The sequence below is a fragment of the Lissotriton vulgaris genome, chromosome 10, assembly GCF_964263255.1.
Source record: "Lissotriton vulgaris chromosome 10, aLisVul1.2, whole genome shotgun sequence".
NCBI lineage: Eukaryota > Metazoa > Chordata > Amphibia > Caudata > Salamandridae > Lissotriton > Lissotriton vulgaris.
The window spans coordinates 48,193,136-48,213,579 of NC_141698.1; the positions used below are offsets into that span (position 1 = coordinate 48,193,136).

A 20,444-nucleotide genomic window follows, 5' to 3' on the forward strand; every position below is an offset into this window, starting at 1 on the left:
TTCTTTGTCAATGCTCCTTGAAATCTTGCTCTTTTCCAAGGAGCTCTTTAGGGGCTGTGATAAATTAGGATCTGCTTAGAGTAGAATAGAGATTCATCACCTTTATGAAACGTGCTGTAATTTTTTGATTGATTCAAACCATGATTTTCTTGATACCTTTGTAAACTGATTCATCTGATTTACTAAACTAAATAAGAAGGCAAAAAATAAAATACTAAACTCTTATAGATAAAAAAAGGTTTTTTAACTAATCCAAAAACCCTCATTATTGGCTGAGCTAAATGACTACATTGATGATGCTTATTGTGATGTCTTTCATTGATGCTTGTTTATAAAATGGTGGCAAAGGTCTATTCGCCTGAAGAAGAGTTCGGCACAGAGTTGGAGATCCCTATTGTAAGCTAAAGGTTGAACTGTCAAATTAAATATGAATTCTTCCCTATCACCCGCATCACTGCAAGTCCGACCCTCGGCTGGCATTTAAAGAAGTACTGCATTTCAAAGCTTACTGGTTAGGGTGTGCAAGCTGCCAGTTTCAATTTGATTCTCGGCCCATCATTTTCCATAGCGTTTCACTTTATGCTACGACTTCCATTGCTTATTGGTAGAGGTTCTCGCAGGTGCGGTAGAGGTCTCTTCTGTCTCTCCCTTAGATACTCAGCAGTCAGGCAGCGAAAACCCCAACAGGGCCGCAGCCTACTCCAGTTTCACAAACTGGTGCAACTTGTTTTGGTTGTAGAGAAATAGGCCGAATGGGTAGGTCCATCTATACCTGACATGGTCTTGTTGTAGTTGGTCAGTCACTGAGTTAAATTGCAGGCAGCACGCCACTAGAGAAGGGGCAATGTCCTGTAAGAGCGAGCACGTAGCACCTTGAAATTAGACTGACTCAGGTTTCCTGCCAGCTTGTAGAATCATTTAATTGAATTTGCTAGAACCTCTCGGGGCACCTCCCTTCTCCAGACACCAACAGTCTGACCCTATGTAACCGATGTAGCCTCAATGTCCCCCAGAAGCTTGGTGAACAAGCCCACAAAAATAGCCTTGAGGCACAGTCCTTCTACCTCTTCCTCCAGACCTCAAATTCCAATGTTATCCTACTGGGAGTGATTTTCCAAATCTTCACATTTCAGAAGGGTGGATTGCAATTGGGTTCGCAACTGATCCATGTTGTCAACTTGTCTTCCAGCGAAGCCACCCTTTGCTCCAGTTCTTGGTATTTCATGTCTAGATCTAGGGTAAAGGTGCATACCAATCCACATCTGCCTGGAGGGAAGTAAGCCAGGAGCTGACATCTGATTTGAAGGTTGCAAAAGGTGAGATTGGCCTTCAGCTCCTCCTTAAGCTGCTTCTTGAAGTCCTGGGGGAAGGAAAGGATGGCCATTCCTTTTTTGGAGGCAGCGTTGATGTGAGACTCCTATGCCTCTGTCAAGGTAAAATAGATTGACACCCTGTTTGACTGTGCATTTTTTAGAGGCATTGAGGCTGCATGAAAATATTTATTGGGGGACACCAGCGGCCTAGCTTCAATGATAATTCCACAAGGAGCCGTGCAAGAGGGCCCTGAATGGCACCCCGCCCCATGATCCATGGATGTGCAGATTGTGTAATAATCAATCGCAAGTGTATTATTTACAGGACGGGCCTCCAACTGAGGTATCATGGCACTTCTCCTCCCATGACCACCAGTCGGTCTGCACTTGCAGCGATATGGCCCCAATTACAATCCCCTGACCTCAAATGGAATTGGTGCGCCCCTCCATCACAAACACCTCCCTAGGTGCTGTTCACCAACTATTGAGCCTCCTGATTGTAACCCAAGTGCTCGACAAATTGGATTGTTGTTTTTGGCAAGTGTACACTTAATTATGGAGCTTCAAGCTGGGAGCGGCCAGGGGTATGGGTAGGACAGCCCTCCCAGGGAAGGAGCCTGCAATCAGGTCATTCTTGGTGCCCAGACAGCCGACCAGAGTACAGTCTCACCCCTCGAACAGTCGCCTAAAGCATGTCTGAGATGGCTGCCACTTAGAGGTTAGGCAGGCGTTCTGTCAGCAGGTGGTCGGGTCCGCCACCCCCTGCCAAGCACTCCTCTCCACTGAATCTTGATTCTTGTGTGGCACTTTAGATCTGCCAGTGATCACTCATGAGGTGACCATAGCAGTGACGTGGCCCAGGCGGCTGCCATGCAGCACTTTGACTCCATGGGCCATCACAGGCAATCTCGAGCCCTGTTTGCTGCAAATATTTTCTCTTACGCGTCTCTGATACCTCTGCCACTTCCACATACAGGAAGATGGACAAATTCAGCCCGTTGGTGCCAAAGTCCTCAGCTCCGACATGAATGCAGCAGAGCCTTGGTAGATCACATCCCAGTCCTCGTTTTTAACTGCATGTTGACCAGTTGCCCTGTATGTTCAGTGAAGCTTCCATGAATTTCAGTGAAGATGGATTCCTACACTGGATGCAGGTACCCGGGGCAACTGGATGTGTGAGAACAACTGGCTGTGCATGGTGTGGAAGCAAAGGTATTGTGAGCCATGGGTGGCTACCACTGCTGCTCCTGGCAATCATCTCCTCTGTGTTTTGTGTTAGAACTGGCGTGGTCACCTTGCAACTCAGGGCACCTACTTAAGCTTGAAAAAGGAGCAGGTACCACTAAGAACCCCATGCAGCAAACTTCATTTTCGGCCATGGAGCTGCATGATTTTCTAGGATGTGCAGGTAGTCGGTGACCTTCAAGATTGTGTATTGTGTGTAATTCACCTCATGTTGAATGTTAGGCACACTGAATAGTACAAATGTCCATTAATGCAATTACTACGACTATTTTGTATGTGGATGTCCGTATAAACTCTTGTAACACAGATGTGGGGTAGACACCCATGGGACAACAGGATATTCAATAAGGAGCTATTACTGAATCTAAGACAAGCACAATCGATGGAGATACAATAGATTGCATTGCTCAAACTCTGCCTACCAAGGGCTTATTCCCAGTTGCCACTAAAGACCCCATATAATCTATGAGCCCATGTGCATTAGAATCTACCATAGAAAAATGTATTATGTTGATCAATTTATTAATTTAACAGAAAATGTAGTAGCAGCCACAAATTATAGATGACAATAGTAATAAATTGTTTGCCAGAATAGACCGAATCGGAGGATGTAAAGTGGACGAGTTGTGAGGTGAGGGTGTGTGCCAAGAGAGTAGACAGAAAAAACTACCCTCCGCTTCAAATCAAGTTACCCCTGGTTAGCAATGGTTTTCTACCATCACCTCTTAGGTTTTCATAAGCCAGGAAGCATTTCCTCTTCATTTTGCATTGTCATCATTGTTGCTTTTACTCCTACCACAACCTACTATCCCTTTTCAAAAGGGCTACAGAATGTCCACCTCAAGTGATGATCTTCTATCAAAACCTAGAACCCTCTGTTACAGAGCTCTTCAGAGGCTGCACACTTTGAGACTGCAATCTCTGCACCTGTGGTTGGCCTTTACATACAGGCAGAGTGGGTGCCAAAGAGGAGAGGCTGCAATAGTGTCTTTGAGTGGCTGCCTAAATAGGAGGGTGGCCGGGGGGTACTGATTTACACAGTGTGAGGTGTTATGATACAATTGTAAAATGTTGTGAAGTGCCCACTCGTGGTCCCCACCTTGATCAATTCCTATCCGCAGTGCCTTGTTAAGGATGCGCATTAAGGGATGTACATCACCATTAAGTTGTGGCCACCAAAGCATGATCCTGTAGTGACCAATCTTTAGCTGTCGTAGGTAGTGTTCAAATTCATTTCACTGAAAGTAAGGTCTGTTATCCTTCCTGATTTTTTGTAAAAAGCCTTTGATAGCCAGTATTTTCACCAATTTCAGCTGCTCACCACTTCACTCATGTGGAATTTGGTGTGGGCATCGGAGACGGCCAAAGTCTGTCTCCCATTGGCAAAACTGCAGAATCAGCGCTGGGGTTGGTCCATTGAGATGTTCATGCACTTTTGGTTATCAATGGTCGCTCAAGGTCACTGTTTAGGCAACATGATTGGCTCTCTCTAATCATTTCTTCTATCGCTCCATCCATCCCTGGAAATCACACCTCGTCCCTCAGTCTCACTTTTGTTTTGGCCATCCCTTGTTTCCCCTGGTGATGATCAAAGGCAATGGCTACGTCTTTTAGAGATTGGAGGATTTCAAAGCAATTTCCCCTGGGAACAAATCCCTTGCTGGTGGTGCTCAGTTCTGCATTGGCTCGCCGCTGCATGAGGTTCTTCCAAGTCTGGGTATCATACACTGGACGTTGGACTAAAAATGTCTTCCATAACTCTTGCTACATTGCCAGTTTTACCTTTTTAGGTAATAATTGTGGTGTTTTTTTTTAGCTATATCGTGAAGCTCCACGGCATTCAGGCAGACAGCCTGCACAATCATTCCTTGGTACTCTTCCATAAGTCCACTTTGTTGGAGCACTGTTTCTTCATTCTCCTAGACAGCCTGCAAAAGTAGGTGGTGGAGATCCTAGTCCTTGGTCAATAGTTATAGAATAAGTTGTACAGTTAGTGCTCCACTACCCACTTTTCAATTTTATTATTTGACATGAGGCTACAATTATGTAATAACCTTTTACTGCTGCCCTAACAGGCAGTCCTTTAAATAACAAAACATACATCAAAAGGCATTAGAATGTCAAGAAAATATATATAACCAAGGCACGCAGTCATCATCCTCTTTTATTAGCCGCTCCCATATAGATACGTTCATGCCTCTTTATATTTCTGCTGTTTGTCTTGCCTGTTGATTATTTACTGCTGTTTGTCTTGCCTGTTGATTATTTACTATTGTTTTGTTTTATGCCCTATCTTAATATGCATAGGCTGCCCAGTACATATTTGGGGCTAATGTGTAAACATTCTTAAAACTGTAATGTTTAATACCTGAAAACTTGTTAAGCCTTGCTACAGTCAACAGCTTACCGTCATCATTGAGGTTTGGCCAGGGGCATGGCCTGCTGGCCTTTTTTTCTTAATCAGCACCCTTGCCAAGGATTAGGCTGCTTCCTGCTTGCGGAGCACAATAGCGGCATCCCCGCAATGTATTCAGCTACGTGATTGCTGACCTTTGAGCACAATCGCTGGAGCAGGACCGCAGGTGCCGGTGCACCTTTCCTCCTCTGTTTGGGGAAGAGCTCTACTCACTGGAGCATCTGCTGCACGATCATGCTATTGGTAATAAGGGAAAGAGGACTAAGCACCCTCCATTGTTTTATACAAAGGTTGCTTGGCAACATGTGTGACAGGAGTGCGTTACCAGGCAACCAGTCCGGCATTTTAGATTAGCACATTGTAGCAATCTTTCTAATTAGCAGCAATCCATGGGTGACATTTGGCCTCCCGCCTGCAGCCTTATTAGTCTGAGTCAAAGCATTTATTATTATTATTATTATTATTATTTATTTTTATAAAGCGCATAGTCACCCGGAAGTATCCCAGCGCTGAGGAACCTAAGAGACATGACTGAGGACTGAGTTAACGGGAGGAGCATAAGGGCTAGGGGAAAAGATGTGTTTTTAATCGTTTCCTGAAACGGAGGTAGTGGGGTTCCAGACGAAGATCTCGTGGGAGGGAGTTCCAAAGACGGGCCGCATGAACCGCGAACCGTCTTCCTCCTGATCGTGCTTTCCTAAACCTTGGGGCATTGATAAGGTTTTCTGCATTAGAGCGAAGGGTTCTTGTGGCTATGTAAGGGGTAATGAAGTTTCGGAGAATTGGAGGGCCTTGGTTATTCAGGGTTTTGTGCACCAAACACAGGGCTTTAAATTTAATTCTCTCCCTTATGGGGAGCCAATGCAGGAGTTTGAGGGCAGGCTTGGCCGAAGATCTGGACGGGGTGTTGGTAATGATCCGAGCAGCGGTGTTCTGGATCCTCTGCAATTTAGTCAATGTTGCTTCCGGTGCACCCAAATAGATCGCATTACTATAGTCCAGTCTAGATATAATAAGACCCTGGACTAAAAGTTTTTGCGATTTCGGAGGAAGAAGGGGCAGGACTTTCCTCAAGGATTTAAGCAGACCGAAACAGGTCCCTACGACCTTTTTTGCTTGTGGGGCGAAGGAGAGCTCCGAGTCGATCCAGACACCCAAGCTTTTTACCTCTGTCTTTGGGTCTGGGGGGGGACCTAGACATGTTGGCCACATGTCCAACGGAAATGAGGTTCCTTTTGGGCCGAGTACAAGGACCTCGGTTTTTGCCCCGTTTAATTTTAGCGCTGATGTATTCATCCAGTGATGGACCTGCGTGAGGCAGTTAAGGAGATCGGCTTTCTGTTGTTGAGGGTGGGACAACGACACCACTAATTGGGTGTCATCAGCGTAGTTGATGACACTCACTCCGAAAGGGGTAATGACTTCCTCCAATGTGGACATATATATGTTAAATAATGTAGGGCTCAGGGAGGAGCCCTGAGGCACACCACATTGGAGGGGCATTTCGGAGGAGCGGGCGTCTTTCTCCCAGATCTGATAGGATCGTTGTGTCAAGAAGGATGAGAGCCAGGATATGGCTGTGCCTTCTAGACCAACTTTTGCCAGCCTTTCGATGAGGAGCTGGTGGTCCACGGTGTCGAACGCTGCACTAAGGTCGAGGAGGATCACTGCCACTGATCCTCCACCATCTAGCAGCGTTCTGGCTTCCTCTACCGCCGCCAGGAGGGCGATGTCCGTGCCCTGTCCTGGTCGAAAGCCCGTCTGGGAGTTTTTTAGCTTGTTGTTGGCTTCTAAATACTCTGAGAGTTTCTTATTGATGAGTTTTTCCGCAATTTTGCTTACTCCTGGGAGTAGGGAAATGGGCCGATAATTTGCCAGGTTATCAGGGTCCAGAGTGGGTTTCTTTAATAAGGCCTTTACCACTGCCTTCTTCCAACTCTGGGGCACAACTCCCTGTTGAAGTGACGTATTAATCAACTGGGTGAGGGCGGGGATGATGGAAGGGGCTACCTCTTTAAGCATCCGAAGAGGAGCAGGGTCTCTAGGGGAGCCACTTTTCATAGAGTTAAGCGTTGTTTGCACTTCATCTGAGGTGACCTGGCCCCATGTGGATAGGCCGGTGAGAGAAGTCGAATGAGGAGAAACGGTTTCTTCCCTCGGGTGCAAGGGGGGAATTGAATCCAGGATTAATTGTATTTTGTCCTGAAAAAAGTTAGCCAGTTGTTGGCATCTCTCTTGATCGGCTATAGGGTCAGAGGGGGGTCCATGATCTTGTACTGGTGGTTTTGAAAGTTCTTTCAGGATAGCGAATGATTCCTTCCCGGAGCCACCTGCTCTCTCTATTCTCTCCTGGAAGAACACGCTTTTGGTAATCCGGATAGCGGTTTTATAATTGAGAAGAGAAATGGAGTAGATTTTTTTATTCGCTCCTGTTTTCTCACGTCTCCATGAACGTTCGGTCTTTTTACATTCTTGCCGTAAGATTTTAAGTTCCGGAGTGTACCACGGAGCAGGGGATATCTTTTTTGGTTGCTTGAAAGTGGTGATTTTTGATAGCAGAGTGTCCAGAGACGACGTAATCCAGTCACTGAATTGTTTATCTGCCAAATTTGGGTCCGAGGAAAGCTTAGGAGTGGACTCGGTCAGAGAACGGGCCCAAATATCCAGTGGCAATTTATGCCATTGGCGATCAGTAACCTGGGTTTTAGGCATAGAGTAATTAGACCTGGGGGTTTCCCAGAAAAAGGGGACGAGGAAATGGTCAGTCCATGGAAGGGTCACCGGAGGCTCGGTGGTCATCGTTGGAATATTGGAGAAGATAGGATCCAATAAATGGCCCTTCTCGTGGGTGGGCTCGTTGTTCATCAGACCTACCTCTAAGGCTGTGAGGTCATGTCTAATGTCCGCGGCCACACGATCCGTTGGGTCAAGGAAGTGGAAATTGAGATCACCTAATAACAGGAAGTTGGAAGTGGAGGAGGCTAGTTGAGAGATGGCTTCAACTAAGGAGTTGGGGAAATTGCCTGGGGCCCCCGGGGGGCGATAGGTCAAAAGTCCCGCTACAGTGAGGGCTGGAGTGATTTGAATGGAAAACTGGCCGCACTCACAATCTTCAATGTCAGCGTTCGTCATCCTGCAAACGTATCGTTGCCTGTGGATTATGGCTATCCCGCCTCCCCTCCCTTTAGGTCTATTTAACGTTTGGCAGAGATAGCCTGTGGGGAGAGCTGCGACAACATCCGGATCAGTGCAATCCGAGAGCCATGTCTCTGTGAGGAACATTAGGTCGTAGTCGTGGTCCTGGATTAGGAGGTTTATTTCGGTGGCGTGTTTCGGGAGGGAACGGCAGTTGAGGAGCCCGGCTTTCAGGGCCGGTGTAATGCTTTTGGGGGGAGGGACCGGATTGCAGTATGGACAGGTCAGAAAGATTTTACCTTCTGTAACCGTGTGGTGGCAGGGCAGGGTGGTTTTAGGACGCAGGGCTCGTAATGTGTCAGCTGTATACACCACTCGCTCCTGAAGGATGCCTGGCAGAGTAACGGGGCCAAGGGCCGTCCGGGTCCGGACGGGCCCAGACGGGCTTGCCTTTGGCGCGCCTTCGGCGCGCTGACGGCGCGCCCGCTGCGCCCGTCCGCTGCGCGTCCGGTGATTGCACATTGTTTTAAAGGGTTAAGGAGGGGGGTGGGCGTGGCCTCAGGTGGGCGTGGCCTTGCTTCCTCGCCGTAAATGGCGGCGGGAAATTGTTTGTCAGGGGTTTGCTCGTTGCAGCGAGGGAGTCGCTGTTTCAGCGTGTCTCTAGCCCGCTAAGCCTGTTTGCCGGGTGAGTGCGCTTTTTAAAAGGTACAATTTTAACGTGACACAGAAAATACAAAGGTGATTGTTTTTAAAATCAAGTTTGAAAAAGATCACATTTCAGGAGCTCACAACAGAGCATGCGTGCCCCCTGCTGTCCTTGTTAGGGTAGATTTTCCAGCTGTGGATGAGTTTTGTATACATTGAGGTTTCTAATGCTACTAACAACTTTATAGAGGTTGTTTTTTTCAACCCTACTCTGACCCTGTTATATATTGGCCTCTATCTTTAATTTTGGATAATTACATCACTGTTTTGTAATCATAATGGAGGCGACCAATCCCCAAGTTCACCCTGTGGTTGAACTGGTGGGGGACTCTATCAAGTAATTTGTTGAGAAAGAGTTAAGATCATCTGTTAGAGAGGACGCGGCACTTGCGAAGAGGAAGAGGGACGCCCCTTCGGAGGGAATCTGTTTTTCCTTGTATGAGGGGGATTCCCCTTTTAACTCTAATGCTCATAAATGGGGGAAAGTTTCCCAAAAGAGGTAGCATCTTGAGAAGGTGAAACCATTGCTCATTGTAGTGGTAACCTGAGTGCTACAATAGATGATTGTGCTCTCGGCATCAGCAAGGCCACCTTGAAGGGGCACTGATAAAGGTTGTCCATAGTAGCATGATGAGACAGAGTGGCCTTGATGGCACAAAAGAGTTGCAGACCTCTTCGAGAGCCTGGATGACAACTTGGACCAAGCATCAACCTCTACGGGTGTAAATGACCCCTTGGGGGAGGGGGGGGGGGGATATATTCAACCCTAATATGATAAAATTCCATTGAAGTGCGGAGTGGTGGCGCATGGACCACGGGGCAACATTTTTCAAACTATGGGTCAGAAAATCTTTGGATAAAGGTACCCGCAATTTGTTGAGGGCTGAGTGCCCCAGGGCATCCACAGGAGAGAAGACTTGTACTACGCCCAATTCAAACCCTGAACTCATAACTTTCTTGTTCAAATTTGGAAAGGACCCCAGGAAGGGGATTGCGATGTGCCCGAAGCAATGTCAGTACAAGGTCCTTGATATGCAGGGTCATTTGATTCACATACTTATTACTGCCTAGGAGGCCTGAGCAAGAATACCAGGGTCATCGTGAACCTCTTGAGAGGCTGCGCCCAGCACACCATTTGCATGTTAGGAAACACAAATGCGGGTCTGAATAATTGAGAGGAGAAAAACCATCCTGATGAGAATGTACTCACCATTAGTGATTTGTCCAACAGAGAGGACATGGGGGACCCAAAGGAACTTCCCTTTGGGAGGCCTTTGTTAAATCCCTGGGGAAGTATGTCTTCACCTTTACTGCCTTTTGCAAGACACAGACCAATATGAGACACGTATTCGTCCCAGGGTCTGTGTTTTGGAAGGACTGACAGAAGGGGACTTACTGTCAACCATGGATTCCCTAGGTCCCAATACTTTTCCAAGAGTCAAGAAACTATGGGAATTACAGAAGGGGGGCTACTGCTCCAACTCAAGCTTCTACACTCAGAGAGGAAGAAATTCAAGATCCAGTGGACGAAGACCAAGACCTCAAGGTGAACCTTATACGCCACAGCTGGTTCTTCCCATTTAAAAGTTGGGGCAAGATTGAGGTTATTCACCCTTTCTGGGGGAACACCTGTACAACACAAACAGCCAAGGGAGTTGGCCTTGGATGCAGAAAAGAGGGAACTGATAGACACAGAGATTGCCCAGATGTTAGAAGAAGGGGCTTCACCTCAAGTAGTGGAGTTGGTGGAGGTGGAAGGTTTTGTGAGTACAGTTTTTCTCACAAAGAGAACAAAGGTTGGTGCCCTGTGATAAATTTAAAGGAGCTAAAAAAGTTCCTGGTTACAGACTTTTCAAGATGGAAGGAATCCATCTGTTTAGCGACATCTTCCAGGAAAAAACATGTGTTTGTAAAATTAGATTTAAAGGACCCATAATTCAAGATACCTATGGCAAAGGAGAGTCAGAGGTTTTTACAATTGAGGTGGAGAGGTGCCCTATAGCAGTGCCTTTCCGTACCGTTTGGGCTGTCCTCAGCTCTTTGGTGTTTCAGCAAGGTGATGCGGCCAGTAGTAGCCTTCCTGAGAGAGAGGCCAAACTAATAATTTATTTGGAAGATATTTTGCTAATGTCCCAAGACAAGTAAGCATTGTTGGAACATCTGGCTTGGACAAGCGATCTCCTAGACAGTTTGGGATTTATAATAAATGTAGACAAGTCTGTTATGGTCCCCACACAGAACATAGAATTCTTATGGTTTCAGGAGGATACTATATTATTGCAACAGATTCTTCTGCAGAAGAAGGTGCCAAAGATAAGGCAGGAGATAAGGGAGGTTCTGGCAAGGGATCCAATCACCCTGACAAACCTTGAAAGAGTCTTCAGTCTACTGTGGTCTTCCATTTATGCAATTTCCCCAGACTCCTTGTATTACAGAGCTTTTCACAGGCTTAAGACCTTGGGTCTGAGAAAGATTTATGGTATGGAGACGCAATTTCCTTGTCGGTGGATGCACAAGAGGATCTGGAATAGTGGTTGAAAATGGTAAAGCTATCTTTGAAAATTACCCCACTTTTTTCTATAATCGGATGCCAGCAATTTTCAGGTTATTGACTTCATGGCCAGGTAATAATTAGATTTCACTTAGACAGATCTCTTTGAAGTTAGCAACTTTACTTTGCCTAATATCCTTTAGGAGAGTTTCTGATGTTAAGGCATTGGACATTTTGAATAGATTGTATTCCCCTGAAGGTGTATGTTATGACATTTGGAAAAGGACTAGAACGATGCCTGAGACAGTTTTTTAGCCCTATTTTAATGAGTGTGAGAAGCTATGCATGGTGAAATGTATGAGATCATATGAGAGAAATGTTGCTGAAGTTTAGGGCAGATGGAGAGGAACAGTTATTACTGTCTTATGCCAAACCTGATAAAGCAGTCTAGAAAGCTAGTAAAGCATGTATAAATCCTTCTAGAGTTGCTGCTCATTCTTCAAGCTTTGCAATGGCTAGCAAGGTTTTCTGGGCTGGCAGATCGCTAACAGAAAGTTTAAAAGTAGCTAATAGGTCTAATTTGAATACTTCCACCAAATGTTATCAGGCCCTTTGGCGCATGGGAGTTGTGTGGTGCTGGATGGCTTTAAACTTGCATAATGGTAGCCTCCGGTCTTGTAATGAAATGGTGATTCTCATAACATGCAAAGAGAATCTTGATTTTATTAAAGACAATGAAGAACATTATTCCACCTTCCCTATCCCATGAGAAGAGGAAAGGAAAAGAAACAATATATGAAATAAATAAAATAATAAATAATATTAGTTACGTTTATTAGTATGATTATAAGGGTTAATGTTAAATCTTGAAGCAATTGTGGGTTAATATTTGCTGACAACTTTTAATAATGTTTGGCAGACGATGAAAATGTTATCCTGTCTCATCTCAGCTTAAAGAGTATGATGACTGCCTGCCTGCCTTGGATATACATATTGTCTGGACATTCTAATGCTTAATGATGTGTTCGTTGAACTTTAAAGAGCTGAGTGTTCGGGCAGCAATAAAAGGTTATTGCATAATGTTAGCCTCTGTTCTCTTTAATAAAAAAAAAGATTCTCTTTGCAAGTTAATTGGAGAATCGCCATTCTTGGTGGTGGGTGTTGGGAGGCGCTTTGAAATATGTTGACTAACGGTTTGTGGCCGGTGAAGACTTTGAAGCTTCTGTGGTAGAGATATAGATGGAAATAGTGGCATTCCTACTTTATTGCCAGAGCTTTAGTTTCAATCCGAGAGTCATAGCCCAGCTTGAAAAGTTGCTGAGGCCTGCATGTTATACTTGTTTTGCTTGAAGCCTTACCAGCATCGACCATCAGTTCAGTCTTAATCTGTAGGTTATAATAAGCTATTGTGGTGTCATTAACGCTTCCTTCACCTTTTTGAACGCATCCTCATGTCATGGGTAGATCCCCACTCCAACTTGGACGGGTCATTTTTGAGGTGTTAGAGGTGCTCATTCAGGGTCCCCAGGTTCAGAATAATGTGGTCTCAATAATTAGCAATCACTAAAAAGATTCTAACTTCTTTTGCTTACTCAGGAGCCAGAGTGTTCCAGATATCTTCTGTTTTTTATTTTAGGGGGGTCCCTCCTTCAAGAATAGGTATCCCCAAAAATGATTTACATTTTTCATGGTGTAGTGTAAGACTGTGATCCAAAAGTCTCTTCAGGGTTGTGATCAAATGATGGTGATGTTCTTTGACTGTTTTTTAGTACAGGAAAATGATGTAACTTATGTTGGGAATGCCATCTAGCCCTTACAGCATAACCCTCAAGGGAGTCTGAAATGATTTAGCTGCAGTTCACTCTTTTATATTTCCTGAGCCATAAGTGCATTGAAAGGAGGGTTACTTTTTTGTCTAATATTGACTGGTGATAATAGGCACAAAGGTCCATTTTGAAGCTTCACCCAACTTTGATTAGAACTATTATCACTTCATTCATGGAGGGCATGGTGTGCCACTCATGCTTGATGGCTCGATTTCGGAAGCTCATTTAAAAGCAAAGGTGTTCTGTATCCGATGCACCGGTGTGGGGTCTATCGCCATTGGGAGCACCCATTGGATTGAACCCATCGTCTTCTCCATGACAGCCATTGCTTTCAACATTTTTATTGTTTCCAGTGTTACAGGGTGAAGGGAAGGTTTTTCTGTTGTATTCCTGTGAAGATAAACTGTACATTGTTTTAGAGATCCCAAACATTGGAAAGGATGTTCTAATCCCTTGAGGATGTTCTCAACCTGCAGTCAATGATCTATTTTACAAAAAAAGACCCCCCCCAAAAAAAGAAATCATATATTCTGGGGTATGATAATTGAGCACAGTCCAACCCTTCCTTTACTGCTTATGTGAAACTTCGTAGTCAATGTTTGCTGTCCATGGTACACTGTGCCTGTGTGTTGGTGACTTAGAAACCGGCGGGTGACAATTTGTTCTTTAGAAGAGATAGGGGGTGGCTTCTTCCGGGGGGGAATTTCTGTGATGATTTCCTTCCCTACAGGAACAAATTAGAGAAGAAACCAAAATTCCCATTTTGTTCTGTAGTATATCTTATGGTGCTTCTCAAGTGTTTCAGTGGGTTCTGAATATCTCTTGCATGCAGTGCTTTTCGCATGGACTATTTGGCACTGTTTCTTTTCCTTTTTAGTGCAGCCTCGACATGCTAATCTGGCCTCTGAAAATCATTGCACCAAGGTGGAAGCAGGCTCTTTCCATTCTGCTGCTATTTCTCACCCCTTCTAGTGACCACGATTCATTCTCCCAGATGGTTGGCGGGCGGCTGCTGTGGCGCAGGCATCACGTCAGGCCCTGGCTGGTGGCACTGAAATAGGTCGGCCTATGCAACGGAAGCAAGGCTATCAGGGCATGCATTGGCCCTTGACCTCTTCACCACACCAATGCACCAGTCACTGACACACTGGGATCCAGTGTGGAAGAGACAATGAGCAGTCCCACTCCCTCTTTGGCTGAGCTCAACCCCCAGATACAACTGGAAAGGGGCGACCACTCGGTCCCCCCGAACGTATGGCAGAGTGCCTCGATCCCCCCGGGAAGCCATTTTGGGCGGGAGGCACGTCTCGGCTGGTATGCCTGAAGCGGCGTAGCCGGGGCGCGCTTTTTCCCGCCCTAGAGTGGGCTGGCCTAGACACTGACGCGGCCGGCCACGCCCTCGGGGCAGGCAGGGGCGGGTTTACGCCCGCCCTGAAGATGGATAAAAGGGACGCAAGACCAGAAGACATCCTCTTGTTCCTGTGCTCTGAAGCTGCACCTCCTCGCTGCACGTGAGCTCGAGACGGAACGAAGAGCCAATTTTGAGCGTTTTAATCGTTCTTGTTTGTTTTACAGTTACTTTGTTGGAGAATGCCGAAGAAGGTGGGAAAACGCATGACAACTGATCAGATGCTGCGTGTTCTCATGAAGGAGATGTCCGAACTAAAGAAGCGGGTGGATAAGAACGAGGAAGGGGGACCTAAACGTCCTTTGGCGGGGGCAGCCCCGGGAGGGAAAAACAAGAGGCCCAAGAGGGGAGCAGCGGGAGAAGACATCCCGGGTCCCAGTGCCCCGCTCGAGGCACCAACTCCCGTGCCGGAGGAGGGGAATCCGATTCCCGTTGTGGTCACCCCCGTGTCCAATGAGGATATGCCGCCAGAGCTGGCGGCACAGCTTGCAGCGTGGTTGGGCGACAGTAGTGAGGGCGCCACGGCTGCCGAGGCACAGGCGCTAATGAAACAATTGCGCGATAAACGGGATGCAGCCAAGGTGTCCGCACCGGCTGCAGTAGTAGACAAGCCACAAGGGACGATTACGACCACAGAGGCGGCGTCCGGTGCAGGTAAGCGGCCATTGCCGATTGCGAGGGATGAGTCAACACCCTCTCGTAGAGAAAAGTTGGGTCAACATGTTCCTTTGGCAATTAAGGAAAAGATTTGGGCGGGGGAGTATGTGAACATTTTCTCGTTGCTTGTTGATCATTATGAGGTGGAGCATGTTAAGAGTCAGAAGGATCTCATGCACCCGAGTGTTTGGCGCGCAAAAATGGCCGCCTTTAAAGTGAATGAGAATATTGGCAATTGGGGCAATGCTTGGGGAATTTTTACGTCAATCTTGGGGGAGCGTAGGCCTGAGTTGCTTTCCGAGTTTCCAATCTATCAATCACGAATCATGGGGTACTCGACATCGCACCAGGGTAACCATTGGTTCTGTTACGATAATCTTTTCAGAAAGGCGAAGGAGCATAATAAAAGTTTAACCTGGGATTGTTATGATTCTTTGACTTGGGATAAAATGAAGGAGACAGGAATGTTAAAAATGCCGTTGGTAGGAAGTAATGTTGGCGAATCCTCCCGGCAATATGCGGGGACGCCCTTTCGATCAGGTACGGGTACCGACGATTACTCGAAACCTGCCGGCAATACTGGAAAAAGGGGTTTCTGCTTTAATTTCAACAGAGGTAAATGTACTAGACCCCAGGGATCGTGTAAATTCAAACATGAATGTAGTGGTTGCGGGTCGTCCCATCCTGAGTCCTTGTGCAGAGCCAGAACGGGTGATAATGGGGGGAGAGGAGGCGCCAAACAGGTCTAACGTAGTCCGAGGGGCGCCTTTACCAACCCCGATTGATACCCTGGCGATGATTCCCTGGCTCAGTGAATACCCGGATCGTACTTCTGCTGGGGTGCTGCGGAACGGTTTTTCGTATGGTTTCCGCATCCCGGTAGGGGACTTTCAGGGTGTGGAGAAGTGCAAAAATCAACTTTCCGTCCTGCAGCATACGCCCGTAGTACAGGATAAGATCCGTAAAGAGGTTGCACGAGGTCGGGTCGCCGGCCCGTTTAGTGTACCCCCGGTTCAGAATTTTGTTTGTTCTCCCTTAGGGGTAGTCCCCAAGAAAGACCCGGGTGAGTTCCGACTGATTCATAACTTGTCAGCTCCACGAGGTCTTTCTGTAAATGATGCAATCGATCCAGAAGTGTGTTCGGTGCGGTACGCATCCTTCGATGAGGCCGTAGCCATTTTGAATCGCCTGGGGCCCGGGGCGCTGATGGCGAAGTCAGATATCGAGTCAGCGTTCCGATTGCTCCCGGTACACCCAGACGACCAGCGTCTCCTGGGATTCATGTTTCAGGGTTGTTATTACATGGATAGGTGTATGCCAATGGGGTGCTCTATATCCTGTGCCTATTTCGAGAAATTCAGTAGTTTTCTACAGTGGGTCTTCACGAAGAAAACGGGTTTCCAATATGTAATGCATTACCTTGATGATTTTCTGTTTCTTGGGGCAGCCGGGGATCTTGAATGTGGCCGGGCCTTGGCCGAATTTTGTGTGTTAATGAAACAGTTTGGTGTGCCATTGGCGCCGGGTAAAACAGTGGGTCCTACGACTTGCCTCGAGTTTCTGGGGATCGAGTTGGACTCCAGTGAGGGTTGTTTCCGTTTGCCAGCTGACAAAGTGTTGAAGTTCAGGGCAGCACTGCAAGTGTGTATAACGGCATCTAAAGTTACGCTGCAACAATTACAGCAGTTGGTGGGACAGTTGAATTTTGCCCTGAGGGTGATACCAATGGCCCGCCCCTTTTCTCGTTCAATTGCCCAGGCGATGGTCGGCCTAAGAGAGGGCCATCATCGCACGAGACTATCGGCTGAGGTCCGCCAGGACATGCGTATTTGGTTAGCATTTCTGGCGGACTTTAATGGTCGAGTCGTCTGGAATAAACCAGCCGTGGAAGTGTGGAAGAGACAATGAGCAGTCCCACTCCCTCTTTGGCTGAGTTCAACCCCCAGATACAACTTATTTTTAGCATTTTTAATAATACATGCATAACAATAATAAACAATTTACCTCATTACCACCACCCTCCATTAAGTCCAGTCCCCAATACGGTATGTATACAACACATATTTATTTTGTAAATTACATTATCCCATTATCTTCCCCTAGAATCATCATTCTTTTTTAAATCTTTAAGGTAATCTAATAAATTATCCCATGCGCAAACTCTTTCAGTTGATCCTCTTCCTTTCCACATACCACTATACAGTACTTCACTCTCATAACCCATCCAAATAACCAACTCCACTTTCCATGTTGCAACCCTAGGGGCCCTGTGCGCCTTCCAGTTCATGGTTATTTCACGTCTTGCAACTACCAAAGCAAAATCAATAAATACTGTCATATTTTTACAATTTGTAGGTCTTGGAAATCTCCCCTGCTCACAGACCATAGGAGTACACTCAATTGATCTCTTTGTGGCCTCAATTATGCAGAATATTACTTCCTTTCAGTATAAGACTAATAATGCGCATGACCATACCATGTGCCACATTTCTGCCTATGTTCACCACATCTCGGGCATGCCACATTTGTCTGATAAATTTGAGCTATTTTTACCGTAGTTGGTTCTGTGCAAGTAGAAAAAAATGGTATTTTAAATCTCATATTTCTAGAAACAGTGTATGCATTTCTAAGAATTTTAGACCAGTGCAACTCTGGTATTGGATGTGCTAAATCCTGCTCCCACTTTTCGCTTAGACCAACGTGAGGCATTATCATATTACTTCTTATAGCCTGATAAAGGCACATCACCACCTTCAGTGAGGTATTTACTACTCTCACTATGGAAGTTGAAAAACTATTTGGATGGCTTAATATGGAGACCAGTAAATGAAATGGCCCCATCAAAGATGTTTCTTTTGAACTTGGCTTGTCTTCCAGTTGGGTCAGGGATCTGGGGCAGACACTCATCTGGCTCTTTAAGTTGCAAAGATCTTTTGCAAATACTCTCCATGTTATACTCCTTGAAGACGTTGTGGCTAATGCCTACTCTGGTGGCATCTCGTATTTTTGTGTGGAGGGGTGTGTCGTATGGTTTGGTACAATGCAGGTTTTTTGCCGGTGAAACAAGTTTGAAGCATTTTGAAACCATAAGTAGTCAGACTATTGCTGAGTACAGCACTAAGAGAGCTTGTATATTGTTATCTATAAATCAATTAAATTTAACTCAAATTTAGGAATAAGAAGAGTGACTGTAGAATTAAGGGGACTTGGTGATGTCATTATTTTCAATGAGGATTAATGTCCATTCGACCAATCACAAACAACATCTCATCCTGCACTGAGGGATTTGAATACTTTGAATTAATGACTATAGGGAGCCACTTGCTAGCTGTAATGAAGCATAACCAGGTCAGATGTATCTGAGGTTTTTTAGTTAGGATGGGGAGAGAGTTCCTTCTTGTCCTGGAGTTGAGGAGCATGGTTCGGGGTAGGTAGGTTAAGAATTCCAATGGTTTGTTATGCAAAAGGGGAAAATATAAGTAATCTAACATGTTGTACAAATTTATTAGTTTGAATGTGCGGGGAATCAACAACATGAAAAAGCACTATAAAGTTCAAGCATATCAAAAAAGATGGCGGGCCAGTTGTATGCCACAGCATACTCTGCTTTTGCCAAGGGGGGTATGATATGGGTTTGGCAAGGTGTGCCTTTTCAGAAAACAGGTGAATTAACTGATCCAGAAGGAAGATATGTAGTGGTGTTGGGGCGCTTGGCCGGACTGAACTTGACTATAGTGAGGGTCAATGCTCCTAACTCGGATCAGGATTCTTCAGCAGCTTTTGGATGCCAGGAAGCAGGAAGAGCAGGTAGCAGTAGATATAATGAAATTGCGTAGTTTTGACTATAGAGAGTCTATGAAAAGGATGCATGTGGAACATGACAAGGCAGGTACTTTGCTGGCTTGGCTCACAAACCCTAAGAGTAGGGGGGACACAGATATTGGAAATAGATTCTGAGGAGGGTACGCATGTCTATAAGCAGGAATCATCAATATAAGATTTAGTCAATTCTATGCAGGTTCATATGCTAGGCCATTGGAGCTTCCTCCATGCTTTAATATTGACACTTTAGAGGCAGTAGAATTGCCTAAGATTACAATGGAGGAGAAAAAAAACATGGGTGTGGAGGAAACAATTCAAGAGGTAAAGGCTGCCATAAAGCATATGGCAAGAGGGACAGTTCTCGGAATGGTTGGGTTCCCTGTGGAATTGTATTTGACGTGTATGGAAGAATTGGCAACAAGACTAGTTAATCTATACTTGGCAGCCTGTGAGGGAGGCAATTGCCCCAGACAACTTCAGAAGCAATAATGTTCCCATTGTTGTAGCCAGGAAGGGCCTCTGAGGATGTACGGGCTTATCACCCACTTTCTCTGCTAAATCTGGATTATAAGATATTGAGTAGAATATTGACAATGTGCCTATCTCCATTAATGTCTATGTTAATATATACAGACCAGTCTGGGTTTATTCCAGGATGAAATACGCCTCATAATATTAGAAGGGAATTGGCAATCTGGGAAGGAATATGGCTCATAATATTAGGAGGGTATTGGCGATCATGGGATCTGATTTTGCAGAGAAGGAAAAAGGAGTTATTGCTGCAATTGACATTGAAAAGGGATTTGATTGTTTACATTGGGATTACCTTTATGAAGTGCTCATTAAAATGGGATTAGGAAACCAATTTATTGCATGAGTTAGGCTTCTGTATGCAGCAGCTATTGCTTGTGTAATAATGGGTAGGCATATTTCGGAAAAATATGCAATGAGAAGAAGGGCTCGACAAGAGTGCCGGCTCTTGCCATTATTATTTGCATTTCCTATGGAGCCAATTGCTAGTTGTGTGAGGACAGGAGGGGTTACAGGGGTCTGGAGGTGGGGGATTCTTCACCGGTTTCGTTTGTTCCGCCGCAAACGCCAAGACTGCTGCCGCGAATGCCGCGACTGGGGAAGACAATTACCTTGTGCCCCGCGAAAAAAGAAAACAAGTGTGGCCACCGTTCGTAGGGTGTTGCCAAATGCGAGACACAGGGCCACGCGGAGGCGCCCAACTAGGTTTAGGTGCGGCCTGTAGCAGGGTTCAACGCTCCCCGTTTGTTTTTCTCTTGCTCTCGCTCTCTCCTGGGACCTGGAGAGTTCCCGACAATGACTCCAGACCACAGTTTTCAGGCACAAGCGCGAGAAATAGGCCTGGTCCATAGCAACTGGGGAGAGTGGGTGGAGGTTCGAGTTCAAATGGTGAGTC

General features: G+C 45.9%; 1 protein-coding gene across 1 annotated transcript in view; it reads right to left on the bottom strand.

Annotated features, from left to right (window-relative positions):
* The window catches only part of LOC147684575 (metalloproteinase inhibitor 4-like), a 69,503-nt gene that overhangs the window by 43,589 nt on the left and 5,470 nt on the right, over window positions 1-20,444 (bottom strand). The gene's annotated exons all lie outside the window — the stretch shown is intronic.